This window comes from Sapajus apella, unplaced genomic scaffold (assembly GCF_009761245.1).
Source record: "Sapajus apella isolate SASKATOON/1434 unplaced genomic scaffold, GSC_monkey_1.0 scaffold23, whole genome shotgun sequence".
Taxonomy (NCBI): Eukaryota; Metazoa; Chordata; class Mammalia; order Primates; family Cebidae; genus Sapajus; species Sapajus apella.
The window spans coordinates 24450390-24467116 of record NW_022436963.1 but is presented as its reverse complement, the minus strand read 5'-3'; the positions used below and the strand labels follow the sequence as shown (position 1 = coordinate 24467116).

The 16727-nt window shown below is 40.2% G+C and overlaps 1 protein-coding gene across 4 annotated transcripts in view; it reads left to right on the top strand.

Annotated features, from left to right (window-relative positions):
• The window catches only part of PDZRN3 (PDZ domain containing ring finger 3), a 235955-nt gene that overhangs the window by 197841 nt on the left and 21387 nt on the right, over positions 1-16727 (top strand). The window lies entirely within an intron of this gene.

Sequence of the window (16727 nt, the reverse complement as noted above, 5' to 3'; positions counted from 1 at the left end):
TGTGCAGGCATTGTATGAGGTATTAGAAATAACATACAGATGATTTAAAATACACGGGAGGATATAGGTGTAGTTGGTATACCAAGCGTACGATAGCAATTAGGACAAGTATATGGCCATATGATTTAAACTACATGGGAGGATGCAAATACTACATGTGCCATTTTATCTCAAGAACTTGAGAATTCGTGGATTTGGGAGGATACTGGAGCCAGTATCGTACGGATATGGGGAGGTGACTCTAATAAGCCAATCAAGGATCTGGGTGTTGAAGGAAAAAGCCAGCATTTCTAGAGAAGGTGGGGGCAGCCAGGATTCCAAAACTGGGTCAGAGAGGGTCATTGTGATGGGTTTAAGGTCCCTTGGGGGACAGTTAAAATGATGGGAATAGATCTGGAAAGGTCAACTTATGTGGACATCTTCAGGGATCATTGGCACTACATCATTTTCTTTAAAGGAACAGAAGAGAATAAGGCTTTCAGCAGAAGTTTGTAAGGCCAAAACTTCTTTAAAACAATATGCAGAGGTGGAAATATGCAGTACTTGCAGAGAATATTCTCAGATTCAGTATTTGTTCAGCAGATTATTTCCTGAACACCTCTAGTGTGCCAAGTAGGGGCAGCCACTGGCGATACTGCAGTGGTCAAACTAACAAGGTTGTGGTCCTAGAGAGAGAAAGACATCCACCAAGTTTTATCACACAGATGAAAATGCACCAGCAGCCAGCACTATAGGTGGGCAGTGCCAAGTGCAAGGAGAACAAAACAGAGGATGGAACCCAATTACCATGGCCAGGCTGGGCTTCCTGAGCCATCTGAATATAGAGCAGTCAGCATCAGCCAGGCAGAGGCCCCAAGGCAGAAGGAGTCATGGATTTCTAGGAAAAGCATTTCACTGATAATACTTCAACGTGCATGTGTCTCCTACACTGTCTCGTATCCAGAGAGGGCTGTGTTTCTAAGGGGCTGTCCCAAGTTTGACACATATTCCTGGAGCTAAAGCATATGAAAACAGGAAAGTATGAAAGCTCTGTGTGGATGGTGGTGTATGACTCTGCAGTGTATATTTAAAAGAAGAAATGTTTCGGAAAGTCATTAAAAATGTTAACCACATCCCCCTGCAAACTAAAAAGCCGATGTAGGGAATGTATTTTTCCAATTACACATTTTAAAATATGTATGTTTATATCAACAAATGATAGCCTATGTTAGACCCAGATAGAGTTGATATGCTGAGCCTGTGATAGCAATTAGGACAAGTATATGGCCAGAAATGTCCTCTGGACATGCTCAGTGGATGGTACCACTGCAAAACACGTTTTTCATTGAGCTCATCCGTAAGGCACGATGAAATGAGGTCAAAGAAAAGCTTAGAGAGCTTCATACTCATGGTTTTAAACTCAACTGAGAAAAGATTTAAAGGAAAAATCCCTGACCCAAACAAAAGCAGGGGAAACTTCGTGTTGCCTAAAGCAACTAAAGAAAAACACGGCGTTCTCCCGTGGCTGCTCTCTGCCGTTCTGTGCATAGGGGATCCATATTATTGCCTCCAGCAAGCTCATTTCTGTTTCTCCACACACACCATTTTGCTGAACAAAGCTGCGAGTGCATTTCCACCCAGTTGGACACACTTGCTAACTACACTGATGCATCAGAACTATAAATGTCACCCCCGTCATCTCCTTCTACCCTCTGATAACTTTACTCTTTAAAAATTTGTTAACATCCTTTTTCCAGCCTTACATTTGACATAATCAAAGCCATGTACATGAAACCCCCTTTCTCTCTCTCTGAAAAACCCCTACATTTCCTCGAGTTCTAATTGCATTATCAAGTGTTTTGTTTGGTTCATTAATTCCTTCCCAGGTGATTTGCTCCTGGTAGGTTTCTAGCAAATTCTACCCATGTCTAATAAATCATCTTACAAAATGCTGCAGGTTTTTCCCCATTATAGGGATCGAGTCCACACACTAATTTCTGTGCCCCTGCGAAGTTTTATTCTCCTTCCTCTCACTAAAAGCAAGCCATTTAGCTTCATTGTTAAAACAAAACAATTCTACAACAGAGAAAATTTCAGAAATATGCTTTGGCCAGGCCAAGTCCCCAGAGTCATTTCAATGCTCACTGAGCTGGAATATTCCCAGGGTTATTCTGTCACCTAAACAAACTTTCTCCAGGTGCACACAGGTAAGGCGTCCATCACTTCTGTGTCCCCTGTTGGACCTGGGAGTCAGGGAGATGAAGGATCCGCTGTGCTGATGTGACGCTACCATGTAACTAACCTAAGAACAAGAAAATGAAGTCAGGAAGTTTTAACTGCATAGCCATAGGGTGGGGAAGGATACGGGGCCCAGTTCCTGCTTCCAGTATGTGATAGGATTATTGGGGCAGGAGACTGTGGAGTTGTATCTATGAAGGATGTAAAGCATTCATAGAAGACCAGGTGGGGAGTGATCTGAAATAATCCAGAAGGGTATAACTACCAGTCTAGTGAGGTTCTTCTTATATTAAAAGTCATCATCATCTAATTTCCCAGTTTTTACAGATAAGGAAATTGAGATCCAGAAATGATCAGTGGTTTCTTTAGATGCAAGTATACTATTTTGTTTACTTTATCATTCAATTCCCAGCATTTATCAGTTGACTCACCTATACATGAATCTTGTAATGTTTTTAGCCCAGTTCATACTTCCACAAAATGTTTAATTGTGTTTCTTTTCAGTTCTCCAAAGGTATCGTGGGCTCCTATGTTTAAGTCAGGTGTTCTCTGCAGCTAAAATATGGTAGTATCCCAGCATTCTTATTTTTTTAAATGTAATCACAAAAAGCAAGGATCAATTATTATAATGTGGTCATATTTTAAAGCCCTTCTGTGCCTGTGAAGTCGAGAGGGTGAGTCATTTTATTTCCCATTTTACAAGTGATAAATATCTTAGGATGTCATCATTATTCTTTTTGTGCCATTTGTAAATCACATTCATAAATCTTGGAGAAAGAAATACACACTTACGTTTACTTTTGATTCATATAGGTTCTAAATCTTCCCAATTTCTGTGTTCTCTATCATAGATGTCTCCACTGTTAGTGATTCCTGCTCATTTTCATTAGTTCTTCTTACAAACCCAGTATTTCCAGAAATCTGCATCAATTTCTCCCAGTGATTGCACATTTCAGTGGAGATAGCTCGGAGACAGTGTATCCGTTCTACTGATAAAAGTTGTCTCTGGTTGCATGGAAGGGTCTCAGCAAACAGAATATTTTGCCAAATCAGTAAAGATACATCCAGATTCATTATTGCATGTAAGCACTCCTAAATGGAGTATTCCATTTAGGAATACTCCTAAATGTGTATACTCCTAAATGGAGTATACACATTACAAAATAAAAGTTCGAGCTGATAGGGAGGGTTTCGTTTTCTCTTACAACTTTTCAACAACATAGCAGAAAAGAGGCAAATATTTTCTCCTCTAACCTAAATTTCCCCAACAAGTTGAGCAATAATTTGCAATTAAAATACAGAATTTTTACAGAGTTTTTCTGCTTTAATTCTGTATGTGAACTAGATAAGCAATGAAATGTTATTTGTCCACACATGCACACACAGCATCATTCTCCAAAATAGTTTAATTATAAAATTATGGACCATCTAAGATTGCTAGAAGGGCTGTCCTGCTAACTGCAGGCTTCTATTCAGTTTTTCTCATGGGAGGAGAAGAAAGAAAATTATGAAAATTTTCACAATGAAAATGAAGAAAATCACCCATCATAACGCCACTTTGAACTGCTGATATCCAATAAAAATCAAAACTAAAAATTGTCTGGATGTGGTGGCTCATGCCTGTAATCCCAGCACTTTGGCAAGTGGATCACTTGGGGTCAAGAGTTTGAGACCAGCCTGGCCAACATGGTGAAACCCCGTCTCTACTAAAAATACAAAAAAAATTAGCCAGGCATGGTGGTGCATGCCTGTAATCCTAGCTACTCAGTAGGCTGAGGCACCAGAATCATTAGAATGCGGGAGGCAGAGGTTGCAGTGAGCCAAGATTGTACTATTGCACTCCAGCCCAGGCAATGGAGTGAGACCCTGTCTCAAAAAAAGAAAAAAAAATCTAGAGAGGTTGAAAATGGATATGGTTTTGATTTTTTAATATGGTTCTAAAAACAATATGGGTCAGTTCATGCGAAGAACAGAGTTTTAAGAGCAAGTGGGTACACCTTCCCCCACTGAAACTAGGGAACATGCGTCTCATTTTGCAGAGAGTTTTTGAGGTACAAGATTCGGTGGCTTTTCTAATCAGTCACAGAATAAACCATTCTTCCTTCTGCACCCACCCTCCTTGTGTGGGGAGACAAATGATTCCGGAGCCTTAGGAAGCAAAGTTTCTAGAAATAATACCTCAGGTTGGGGTAAGAACAGCAGACAGCATCCTCAACATCCACATGTACTTGTGAGGGAAGCCCCCAGGAAGGAACAGTGACTTGGGATCCAGAGCCCATTACAGAAAGACTGTGTCGGTATGGAGTGATCCCGTAGCAGAACAGTGAAATTCTCAAGAAGCCCAGAATCTATCTAGGTCCTAATTTGTTTCAAGCTTTTGAAATCTGGTATTTGCATTTGCTTTGTCTTGAGACTTCACACCTCAAGTATTTTAGCTTAAAAGAATAATGTATTTGGAGAGTAAACGGCCAAGTTAAAGCTCCCAAACTATTGAATAGCTAATAATCCTTAGGCAAGTCACTTACTTTCTGGAGGGCTTACATTGGGAGGGCCCCCCTTCTTGTGCCATGTCATCCTAATTTTTTCTAATGTCTTCTTCACACAGCAGCCAACTCCCATGATCATGTCTCTAAGTTACAAACCAAAGGGAAAAAACAAACAACAAAGAAAACTTTAATCTTGTCCATTTTCCACCCTCCTCTTAAATCATCTCAAAATCCAAGTTTTTTTTTTTTTTTTTTTGGGGGGGGGAGGTGATGAAACTATCTAAAATTTACTCTATTGGCAAATTTCCAGTATGCAATACACTATTATTGGCCGTAGTTAATACTAAAAAAAATGTAACTGTAACATGATGGATACGTTAATTTACTTGACTGTAGTAATCACTTTATTACACATATCTACAGGTGTTCTTTAACTTACGATGGACTTGCATCTTAAACCCATTTTAAGTCAAAAATGTACTTAATATTGTAATATACTGAACACTGTAGCTTATCCTAGCCGCCCTTAAATATGTTCAGAACACTCACATTAGCTACAGTTGTGCAAAATCATTAACTGCAATAAGGTTTTGAAAATCTCATGTTATTTATTGAATACTATACTGAATGTGAAGAAGAGAAGGGTTATGTGGATACTGAAGATGCAGTTTCTACTAAATATGTATCTCTCTCACTGTAAAGGTGAAAGATCATAAGTCAAACCATCATAAATTGGGGATCATCTGTATATCAAAATATGCCGTACACCTTAAATATAAGCGATAAAAATGTTTTTTACAAACCAAGTCTGATCTGAAGCCTCCAAGTTATTTTTACTGCCGAGTTATGTTTTGCATACCATGCCCCATGCTTGGCACTGTACATTCAATGGCTCATTCATTTGTTTATTGGTCAAGGGTCAGCATAGCCTTCCAGGCTCAACACAATAGTCTGCACTCCACTCATGTGCATCAGCAGCCCCTCAGTTACACCAGATTTTCTCCTACCACAGAACCTTTGCGCATGCCTTTCCCTCTCTGGAGTAAAGTCTCTCCTTTCTTCCTCCCCACTTAAATCTTGCCCTTACTTTGGATTGGTGCTCCACACCTCTTCCTCAGGGGACCTCCCTTTGGCCAACCCCTGTCCCTTTCCCTGCCAGGTTTTCTTTCCTTCTCTCAGTAGTGGGATTCCTACCATCCTTCTCCTTCACCAGACTGTCAACTTCCTAGGGGAAGTTTCCATTTCTAGTTTTGCGCCGAACACGGAGTCATTCTCAATCATCATTTGACCAATAAACAAATGAATGAGCCATTGAATGTACAGTGCCAAGCATGGGGCATGGTATGCAAAACATAACTCGGCAGTATTAAGCATTGCTATAGATTCAAAAAAGCAAAATGTGATTCCTGCAATCAAGTGGCTTTAGTCCTTGAAGAATATTTCAAATTCATGCCATACTCTTTATTTTATCGCTGGTGTGGAATTATTTTTAAATGCTGTCTAGAATATTTCAAATTCATGCCATATTCTTTATTTTATCGCTGGTGTGGAATTATTTTTAAATGCTGTCTAGGAAATTGGAGGCATTTGAGAAGATCTGTCATAATTTATTTAGACTGTTGATTATGGACAAGCCAACTCATGATTACTGTTATAGGAAAACAAAAGAAAAAATAGCCCATTCTATCAACATTCATTGGTAGGTTTATATTCATATTGGCACCAGGCTCTTTTCAACTGAGTTGTTTTGTGTCGAACCACTAAAACCATTGTTTAATATAAACAGCATTTTCTTCCAAGGATCCTATCACCATCAATTTAATGAAAGTTTTTCCACATGGTCTGTAAACTGGAAGATGAACTAGTTGGCTATGCAGGAGCCAAAATTAATTTTGATCAAAGTGATACACATCATAATTTTATTTCTTTGGATAGAAAACAAAACAAAACAAAAGATGCCAAACCACTCTTTATAGGTTACACTAAAATTCTGAAACACAAATCCACAAGAGCCAGGAAATTCTATTTACAGTGAATCAACTTTAGCTTTTATTTTTTTCTGGCATTCATTCGTTTGTTACCTGACCTTTGTGTTGTTTAAAGTAAGGAAATTCCATGCTCTTTTAATAAGAGAAACAAATAAAGTATAGGACATTAAGTCTAATAAGCATTTTTCAAAATTTGCTTTCTAATTATTGGGTGCTTCAAAAAATGTGTGATGTTGCTGGTTTTCTTATTGCTCAGAGACTTCTTTGACTCTGGGAAATGGCTGACATTACTTTTGCCCTAACTGTACTATTTTAAATGACGTTTCATCCCAGGGGATTTACACATTGCCTATAGGACATTTGTAGGACAAAAACATTGAAACGTGATGTGACAAGTTAGTAAGAAATGAATTGACAGGAGAAAATCTATTTCCGGTAGGTTAGTGAATATCCGTAACTAGTGTTTTCTCCATCCTGCTTGTTAAACATGGTACTGTTACCAAGGTGAGCTCCTGGGAAGGGTCAGTAGACTCAGCTAACTTGGTTCTCAGGGTAAAGCTCACACGTCCTTGCTGTGGCATGCACTGTGGACATCCTCATTTAGCAAGTGTCCTTCTCCCCAGAACATCACCTTCCACCCCTGGGCCCCACCTCTCCCTCTTGTTGAGGACTGTCCCTTTTCACCACACCCTCACATCTTGGGATCATATCAACACCTCAGCTTCCTTGCTGTACTGCTCAGATCAGGTAACAGCACTGCTGGCTGTGCCGCTTAGTGCTTAAAACATGCATTTTGAAGTCGGGCAGACCTCGATCACATCCCCATCTCTACTTTTCATAAGCTGCACAACTTTTAGGAAACTGCTTAGCTTCTGAGGTGGTAGAAATAACATCACCCACCTCACAAGTGACCTCCTTATTCTGAAGATGGGATGAAATCATGCATATGAAGCATTTATTGCAGTGCCTGACACAGAACAAACATGGTACGTGGGGTTCACAGTGTCACATTCTTGAAATGGCTCCCAGGACCCAGAAGAGGCTCCTCCCATAGACATGACTGCAACATAAACTGCTTTTCATGGCATTTCTTATGTGACTTATTTGGAGTATGGTTTTTACTGAAATTTGGCAGCTGGAATTTTTGGGAGCCCAAATCTAGGCTACTATTTCCTGGAAAAGATAGTGTTTACTGAGTGTGCTATGAGCCAGGCGCTCTTCTAAGCTTTTTCCAAGGAATATTTGCAATCCCGTTTACAGACGAGGCACAGGAAGAGGCTAGAAAATTTGTCTAAGTGTGGACAGTTTATAATAACAGCTGATGTTGGGCACCGTGCCAAGAGCTTTACTTTAATTACATCGTTCAGGTATCACCTATGAAGCATGTATTTAAATATTCTTCATATTCTGTTGAGGACACTGAGACACACAGAGATGGAGTACTTTACCCAAAGTCACACATCTGATAAATGGCAGAGCACGGACTTAGACCCCCATGTGTCTCACCCTAAAGCCCCCGTGATGCCCACTCTCACCCAGTGTTACCAAACCTTGGTCACTACTTTATCAATACATGGCACATTGATTCTGCAAATCAATGAGGATAATAAATAGCTAACCTTCATCGAGCATTCGCTATGCACCAGGCATGAACCGTAACTACTTTCTATGTAGAGCCTACTTAATTCCAGCAACAGCTCTGTGAGTTAGGTCCTGCTGTTAACCCATTTTACAGAGAAGAAAACTAAGGCATCAGTAGATTCATAAGCTACTCAAGACAGCAAAGCTCACAAGTGCTACAGCCTACACTGAACCACAGGCAAACAGACCCAAAGCTTTGCACCTTGACAATGGCCCTCATCAGAAACAGAATTCCTGTCTGCCCCTCTGCATCTTCATGCAGCATCCTTAAGGATCCTCTAATTTTAAACGTAAATGACTATGGTGACACAAAATATAAAACATCATTAAACACTCTTTTTAACTCCATGTGATAACAATTCCGTTGATGGAGGACCCTTCCTTCATGTCCTTTTCTCTCATGACTAGAGGATTGAGAGTAGAAATTTTATTGTAGCCAGCCCTCTAGACTCTGATGAAAACAGTTAACAAATTCAAGTTTATTCAAGGTATTTATGAGACCAATATGAAATTTACACCAGGGAGAGGAAATGGCATAATAAAATGGCTTTCATAAAGGCTTCAGGCATGATGCTTGCAAAAACCTAACCACACCTTCCTCCTTCAATTTGTGGCTGTATTTGCCTTTACAGCAGGAGATAATGCCAGTGGATCATTAAATGCAATAACATTGACATGTAAAAAAGAAACATGTCATCTTCTATATTCTGAACTTGGAGCATGCCTCTCCTAGTTCAACGTGAAAGTCACCGGCATCTTAAATGAAATGTCTGCAGATGTACATATCCCTTCTGTGCCTCTCATTTTGGTCTGTGAAACAGTGATAGTAGTTGTACTTAACTTGTGTGAGGATTACATGAGTAAATGTAGGTAGAATGCATAGAATAGTGTCTGGCCCAGAGGAAGTGTTGTACCACTATTGGCTTCATCATGATTAAAGTGTCAAAAGCTCCAGCATTTTATTTGAAGTATTCTGGACACTCATACATAAAAAGGTGAGCAATGAAGCACAGAGTGGCTGATGGCAACTTTCATGGACTGTTCAAGCAGGGAGTGCTCTGGGAGATACCCTTTGCGAGCCCTTTTGGTATAGAGGGAGCTGAGTCACCCAGCAGCCCCTTCTGTGTGTCCAGGGCTTAAATACAGGAGTCTGGAGGCCAGATCATCACATGCTGCTGCTATGCTGGACTCCCAGCCTGGTGACAGCCAGAAGCAGGACGAATGCCCAGCTCTTCTGGGCACTTCAGCACGATTTAGACGAAGGCTTCTCTTCCTCTGGATGGAAACAGCCTCTAGCCCACTGTCCAACTTGCCACCTTGCTTTTGCTCACACCTCAGCCTATCCAACCCTAAGCAGGGGTACTTCAGAGTAGTTCTAAAAGAGAGACATACAGAGAGAATCAGTTGCCCAAGAAAAGGCACTTTGCAGTTTTGATTTTCTATGAGGTCTATAAATTTGGTATTTCTTGTCTCTTTCCTCTCTATGTCATTTTTCGCTTTAAGTGGCCCTACCTTGTCACCTGCAGTACAGAAACCAGAGACAGCAGGAGAGCTTGGCCAGAGCCACTTGATTATTTTGCAAACACTCCAAGACCTTTCTGGACCTCATTTTTTCATTCTCTACAAAGCAGAGGATACTTTCCTGGATACTATTTCCTGGATGCTATCAAGAAATGGTCTAGTATAAGAGCAGAAACCCTTCTCATTAAATATGTATGTATTTTTTACTGGAGAAGACACTCGAGTTTCAAAGAAGAACTTAGGAGATGTGGAAGATAGGGAGATTTGGCCGTAGAAACAGCTTGTTGCCAAGTACTTGCCATTGGCTTTCCTAAAATACCTGGACCTGCTGCTTCAAAGTATCACCTGTAAGATGATGCAAAAATGTATGTTAATTTTTTTATTCATACAGATTCAAAGACACTGTAGTTTAATGGACATTTATTTAGATGCCATTGATTAAAATGAGATTTCATGTGATGACGCCAAGGTTTCCAAAGGAGATATTAAGGTGAAACTGGTATCTGAAAACAAGTCTTTTATAATATTTTCAAAGTATTTATAATATTTTTTAAAGTATTTACTTTTTTAAAAGTACGTATATGTATGTTTTTAGCCTCTAAGACACATTATCTATTTTACTAATCGGGTTGGTAGCCAGATAGATTCCATATTTAGGAAAACAGTAAAGGATTTTAAAATGTGAGACACTTAAGTTAGACACAAGGAAGACTTTTTCTAACAAAATTACCCAGGCTATAGATTTATCTGTGCAGGATGCTTGAAATGGAGTAAGGGGGGGATTTGATGGTTTTAAAAATGCCAAATCTAGGGAAGTAACATCAGGATGCATTTAGAAAATACCAGGGACAAACTCTGTTGAGGTCCCAACTAGAACCCAAATGCACCCATACATAGAAACTGAGAGCTATGGCAGTGCCATCTACAGATATGCATCTCTGAAGTGAAGTACTTTCCTCAGAAACACATTAATTTGAACACCATTCATTCACTGACACTCACATTCCTTCTTTATTGCCATAATACCTGCATTTTAGATAAGTTACCTTCCCTTCTCCAAGCCCTAGAGGAGACCATAAATTTGAAATAAATTAAGACAGATGGGAGTTTCTTAAATGAAAAAAATATATTTTTTATCCAACCTAAATCAGGGCTTGAAACCTTTTACTTTTCAGTTGATAGTTTATTATCATCTATTGCTTCCAGTGGATTCTGTGTTTTAATTAGTTTGAAAACATAGGTGTGATATTTTACAGAATGAAATCACTGCCCCTGTATTTAATTAAATGAACCCTATAAAAGCTGGATTTCAGCCAGGGGCATAATTTATACTAGGCTGAATTTAAAATTGCATTCATACTTTATATGGGGTCATTTGCACATGTAACAGAAATAGAGGTGACTGTGATATCCTGAACCTCAGAAACCAAATGTCCCCCATAAATAGGTACTTAGTTTCTAATTTGGAGACAGTATAGTATGCCTTTTCCAAATACTACATTCTAAAATATCCTGAGCTGCTTATAATGAAGTTGTAGAAAACTTTGAAGGCTCTCTAGGACTCTGTTTTGAAAGGTGCTACTGTAGAACAATAGTTTAACCCATAATATTTCTAAGTAGACAGTGAAAACCAAGCCTCTCTCTGGGTTATGGAGCCGGCTAGCATTCCATCATGTGTAGTCTCTGAGTCAGTGGATGTCTTGGCAAAACGCCACCCATAATGCATACATCTGCCCATTTCTTAAGTGGTTCCCATGTGTTGTAGCCTCATTTTTCCTCCCAGAAATTTTTTCAGTGACATTCTGTCAGCCAAGAAGGGAGCTGGTCTCACTAAATAAGCTCAGTAAATTCTTGCTGAGTGAGTGAATGACTGAAAGACAGATGGGTTGTCAGTGAAATTTACCTCCCAAATGGAAAGCTTTGTGTTAGTTCTCAGGACCAACTGTGGAAAAGACAGCTACAAGTATCTCCTAGGAAGAGTAGCAGCAATGTTATTGAGCCTAAATTGAACCAAGAAGGAATGGTTCCATGCCCTCAGCATAACTGTCTTGTCTTGGGAGACCCTATGCTAAAGGACCTCTTTAAGGTCCCTTAGTGTCATGTCATATTTGCAGCAGTGATGTTTGCCTTGAGACTAACTGATTGGAGTTTCGCCATAATTGCACCTAAGTCCCAGGGGACCAGCCAGAGCCTTAGGTGAATAATTTAAGCATTTAATTTATAATAAAGTTTGCAATAACCATTTCCTGTCCAAAACATTCCATTTACGTGGTTTTAAAGCTGCATAAACTGTTTTAAAGGCAATCTGCTCAATTGGGTGAGTTAATGATATTGAATTTGACCGGGCCAAACGTCACCGGGTGAGCATCCCGTCTATAATCACAGCCATCATCGCCGCTGTTTTGTGTAATGTAGATGCAATGCTAATCCCGAGAATAAAAGTTGTCATTCTCGGTTGGCTGACAGCATGCACCGGAGTCATCACCTCGCTAAGTCTCTCAGTGATGTGATTCCAAGATGACAGTGTAATAAGTGTTATGTGCACAAGGTAATTCAAAACAAATTTGGCTGCAAAAATGGATCGTCTAGGATAGTAAACTCCTGCCTTGTCTCGTCGTCTTTTAAGAGAATGTAATGATCCCTAAAATACCTTGTCAAGAAGCTTGTGTGGCAGGGGTCAAGTCCTATAAAATTTATCTGTTGCACCCCCCTCTTCCTCTAAGAATCCTAACTTGAGGGCTGAACATTTTCTTGTGCATATTGATACCCCAGGAAGAGGAACACAAAAGATGAGCAGGGAGCTTCTGGGAAGTCAAGAAGTTTTTCGGCATACAAATGTCTCTTAAGAACACCTCACTAGGCTGGGTTTGATTTATAGATTGTTTCCTCCTAGGAAAATGTGTCTCTTCTGCTATAAAATCCCCATGAGCACTGGAGTCTTAGTAAAATCTTTATTATTGGCAAGTTAGGCATTACAAGTAAATTATCTCAATTTTATATTACCCTAAGAAGTATGACACTATGTTTATTTTGCCGATGAGGAAACTGAAACTCAGAACAGTTAAATTGCCCAAAGCCCACAGCCAGGAATCCTACCCTGCCTTCATCCCACAATTACCGTCCCTGCACACTCCACCTCTGAGCTGTAAGAAAGGAGGAGATTGACCAGGAGCAGTGGCTCACACCTGTAATCCCAGCACTTTGGGAGGCCGAGGTGGGCAGATCATGAGGTCAGGAGTTCAAGACCAGTCTTGGCAACACAGTGAAACTCTGTCTCTACTAAAAACACAAAAAAAATAGCTGGCTGTGCTGGTGTACATCTGTAATCCCCACTACTTGGGAAGCTGAGGCAGGAGAATAGTGTGAACCTGGGAGGCGGAGGTTGCAGTGAGCAGAGATCGCACCATTGCACTCCAGCCTGGGCTACAGTGCAAGACTCCATATCAAAGAAAAAGAGGAAGTCACCTGGCTTGTGGAGGGTTTTATTTGAATTGCATTTGATTGAAAACTGCATGACATTGGGCTACTGTTTTCTTGGGCACAGTTGGCAGAAATGCCTTTCTGTGCAAGCCAGCCGTAGGCAGGGGGGACATTCTTGTGTGGGATGAATGGGCGGTTCTCAGTCACCACAGTGCCCCAGGCCTCCCTTTGGGGTTGCTACTGCTCTTCCCTCTGTAACCTGGGCAGTATGGATGTTGTTGCATCAATGCCATTTTACAGTACACAAAGCTGGACAGATTCAAAGCAGCTTTCCTGCTTTTTGTAATTGAGTGCATCTCAATACAGAGGAGTTCTTTGCGGCCAAGAATCCTTTTAGCTTTAGACTGATCCAAGCAGGTCCTTCACGCATCATGTTTTCGGTACCATTTAAACATCCACCCAATGGTTCTAGCATTTCGTTTATAAAATCTATCCAAGTAAAGCAATAGTTTCCATCACCTTGCTATAAAAATGAGCTAAAATGTACTCTTAATTGAAGAAGGACTTTCATTAATTCTTTTGCCCAGGTAGGAGAATGTCTCTAACAATGAATGAGAAAACATTGGTGCCTAATGTTACAATACATCTGTGTGATATTTACACCTGTTAGGATGTTTTGGACTGTAGGTAGTTAAGATCCAGGTCAACTGGCCTAAAGCATAAAGAATGTATTATTGAACATGACAAGAAGTTTGGGGATAAGAGGTTCTAAGTTTAGTTAATTCACTTACTCAGTGATATTATTGGGACCACAATTCTCTCATTTTTCTGCTCTGTCGTCCTCAGTGTGTTAACCCGGCCTCTGAGACCATAACCACATGGTCCCAAGATGCTGCCACAAGTTTAAGAAAACATGCAGATGACTTTCCTGGAGGCAGAAAAGGGCCCTCTCCTACCTCATGTCCTACTTGAAGGATGAACAAAACCTCAGAGCTTCCTAGCAGCTCTCCCGTCCCAGCCAGCCAGAATTATAGTGTATACCCATGCCTAAATCCATCATGAGGCAAAAGGACCAAGACCACCATGGTAGGAGGGAGCCCATCAAAATCCACTCCTCACATCTCCCCCAGAGGGATTTAGATGGTAGAAAGGAGACAAAGAGTTCTTTTAGCAGAGAGGAAGCATTGGGGTGACGATGGGTATGTGCTGCCCAGGCAGCTGCCATTGTCTGCTGTACTGTTTGTAAGACTTAATTATGTGTCCCTAAAAAATGTAGACCCATAGGTTCCTTTCTGGACATAACTAGAAGATTCCTGGATTCTAATTCACCATCCTCTCCTCACTTACCTTAGTGTTCATCTTAACAAGAACAGGAAGTTAAAAAGAAAAAGGATACCATAGTAAGAAAATCCCATTTTTATTCCCTTTTGGCAAAAGGCCTGGTATTTATATATAAATAGAGGAAGAACAAATTTGACACATCTTGTAGCACCCACTTGAAAATTCAGTGTGGGTATAACTAACATTGGTGCAAGCCATCCCCAGGGAATAAATACCAAGGGCAGAAGACCAGTGTGACTGATTGGCATTGACCACACCCACATCTCCAAAGGGTGCTATATGTTGCATTAATTTATTCTCAGGAACAAATTTACTGTAGCATTGTAAATTCCTGCATTATTTGACTCTTGATGTCACACATTTAATGAAAGATATGCCTCAAACTGTTCGGCCCCGGCATGAATTCCAAAGTACCTACCCCAAGTTGCTTTTCATCCTCATCTACACCCCAGTCCCTCCCATCCCAAGCCCTCAGCATTCTAGGGTCTAAGCAGGGAAGGGCTCACCAAGGGCAGTTGGTGCAGAAAGCTAGAAAGAATTCTTTCTTGTCCTTTTATTCTTTTCTCAAAGGGAGAAACATGGCAACAGTTGGAGTGTTAAACCCTGCTTTCCGAGTCCTCGAGGATGGGGAATTTAAAAGTTTGGTGGTGGAGACAGTTCCTTATTTACTAGCGCATTCGAGTCTCTTTGTGACTCAGAGTTCTTGTTCTGCCGAACTCCCTCATCATGTAAATAAATTACTTAAGTGGACTGAATCCAAATCATTAATAACCTCCACTGACATGATTCATTTGGGCTTCATTACAAGGAAAGAATTCAACATCTATTCCTCAACCCAACAGTTGTTTACAACGCACTTCAACCTAAGAGTTGTTGTCCCTACAGGGCCAGAGTGAAAAGGTTTAGGGGGGAAAAAAGAGAAAAACAGCTTTAAATCAATACTTATGTTCTGCCTGGACAGCGAGAAACTGAAGTGCTCTGAGGACAGACCTAATTGTCAGCCTACTTTGAAGTCCAAGATACTAAGGGAGGAAAATGTATATATGCCAGATGGGAAAAGGCTGTGGTTTGGTGTTCATTTTGACACTTAAAAATACATGCTAAAAACATGCACACTGCACGAATAGAATATTAATCTAAGAGATTTAAACTCAAGAATTTCTATTTGTAGTGACTTGAATGGGTCATTGTTGTCCAGAGAAGCTGAGCAACTTATGCAGTCATGTGTCCTGTGTAATATGATTTTTATACCATCATTTTACATTTGCTTTTTAAAAGCCAACCAACCACTTGGTGAATACTCTAATATTAAAATTTTGTGGAGCCTGATACATTTTATGCAGTCCAGACATAAGATGTTACCAGACTTTCTGCATATAACTACCTGAACATAGTTCCTTTGTTCTATGGGGAAGGGAAAATGGAGGATAAAGTAAATCATTGAACTTGCATCTTACTTGGAATGACTTCGATTTTTAGAAATAAGATTCTGATTTCTGTTTCATTTTATATAAGCTGTTCTAAAGATAGCTGGGTTGAGTGAGTTTTGATTGTGCCACTGGGGAGAATCATGGACACAGTAGCCAACGTTCTGACCCACCATGAACTAGTAGGGTCCTCTCATGAGATTTATTTGATGCTGTAAAGAGGGAGATGATTTTACTGTCAGTCCTGCCCACTTTACAGGGCTATATGAGAGAACTGTTGAGAGGTATCTTCATTTAAGCCATGCAGCAGACAGCAGTCACTCAGTAAGTGCAGGCTTTGAGGATGCAGCAATAGCAAAGCGCTGTACACACTGGGAAACAAAACAGCAATTAAGCCAGCAGTCACTTCCTCCAAACATTAGCCATTTGAGTTCCTTCTCCGTAATACTTGCCGTAGGCCCCTATGGCCCGAACTATCATTTACTTAACGTTTTCCATGGACTTTTTAAAGAAGAGCAAAAGGATTAATTTTAAAAGGAAACTTCATGTTACTTTTGTGAAGGGAAGACTGGTATCATCTGACACAATCTGGAAAAATACACACTATTAAAACATAACAATGTAATGAATTTCTAGTTAGCTATTATTGTCTGATAAAGGCTCGGAGCCTGAGGCTGGCCTTTTCT